General features: G+C 39.0%; 1 pseudogene; it reads right to left on the reverse strand.

Annotated features, from left to right (window-relative positions):
* Positions 1 to 449: 449 nt before the first annotated feature.
* Positions 450 to 851, reverse strand: LOC114236415 (ubiquitin-conjugating enzyme E2 L3-like; annotated as a pseudogene).
* Between the last annotated feature and the right edge of the window lie 562 nt (positions 852 to 1,413).

A 1,413-nucleotide genomic window follows, 5' to 3' on the forward strand; every position in this document is an offset into this window, starting at 1 on the left:
TGGGATCTTCCTGGACCAGGGCTCGATCCCATGTCCCCTGCATTGGCAGGCAGATTCTTAACCACTGCACCACCAGGGAAGCCCATGCCCTGGCTTTAATTTAAAGCCAAATATTCAGTTTAGTTTTCTTTTCTGTTGTTGTTGTTTTTTTTGCATTATACTGCTTATTAGATCCATGACACAGTGGTAACCACATTTTTCATGTCCACTGACACCATTTATTGATATCTTTTTTTTTCTTTTTCTTAGAACATCTTAAAATTTTAATCCTTTCTTTACAGGTTACCTAGACCAGTTTTGATTATGAAAACTGTAGAAAATTAGTAACTGCCGCAAGCGGATGCTGGGCGGTGGCACATGTCAATTTTCCACGGAGTCCTGCTTTTTGGGATATCTGAATGCACTGCTCAGGGTCTCTGCTCACACCCTGGAATCAGCTGTGGCAGATTTTAGTCCACAGGTCGCTTTTCCCCATATTTCTTTGTAAACTCTTCAACGTTCTTACAGAATCTTTTACTGTCCTTGTGCTGGGGGGTTCATTTGGTTGGTTTTGGTTGCTGGCTTCCAGTTTTCAGCACTAATTACCAGCAGACAGACCTGCCCTTTTTCATCCATGTTCCGGGTGATAGATCTTCGATTTAAATGTGATCTTTGGTAGCTTGAATGGGTAGTCTGCTGGAAAGTTGATTTCGATTCTGAGGGCCCCCTTATCAATATAGAGGGTTGTCAGGAACCATAAGCCCTTGCCAGGTCAACAAATTAGCTTCATCAACCTAGATGTAAAGGAAGTTTTTCATCTCACATTTGAGGATGTTTTCAAGCCCCTTCATCAGCCTCCTGCTGGCTGCCATCTTGAATCTGGTGCTGCTGCTGGCACCTTGACATCTTTTCTTTTATATTTAGGTCTGTAATTCTGCAGATACCACACATAATAAATGGAAAGTTATCTCATTTTCTTTATTGCGTTTTTGTGGACAAATAGAGGGTCTTTTAGTTTATATCAGGTATAAAGATCAAAGAAAGTCTAATTTAAGTTGAAAACCAACAACATTTGGCTGATCATAAACTTTCCTAGGGTGCTACATCTAGAAGAAATTCAGTACCAAGTACAAGTACCATATTGTTGCTATATCACAGGTATCTCACATATCAATGATATTGTAGCTTAGAAGCAGCATCTACACTTTAAGTTGCTCATGCTGAGATGTAAGATGCTGCTGGCAATATTTATTTTGAAAACATGCAAACAATAGTTCTCTTTTTCATTGCTCCAGTTACCCTTAGTTATAGTACTTAAGAGTACTTTTATACTGTTTGGTGTGTATGATTACAGAAGTAATTCAAGTTCAAAAAAAGTGGAAAACACAGGAAAATACAAAGAAGAAAAGCATATGAAAGCCAGTAATTCCACCA

The sequence above is a fragment of the Balaenoptera acutorostrata genome, chromosome 4 (genome assembly GCF_949987535.1).
Source record: "Balaenoptera acutorostrata chromosome 4, mBalAcu1.1, whole genome shotgun sequence".
Lineage (NCBI taxonomy): Eukaryota > Metazoa > Chordata > Mammalia > Artiodactyla > Balaenopteridae > Balaenoptera > Balaenoptera acutorostrata.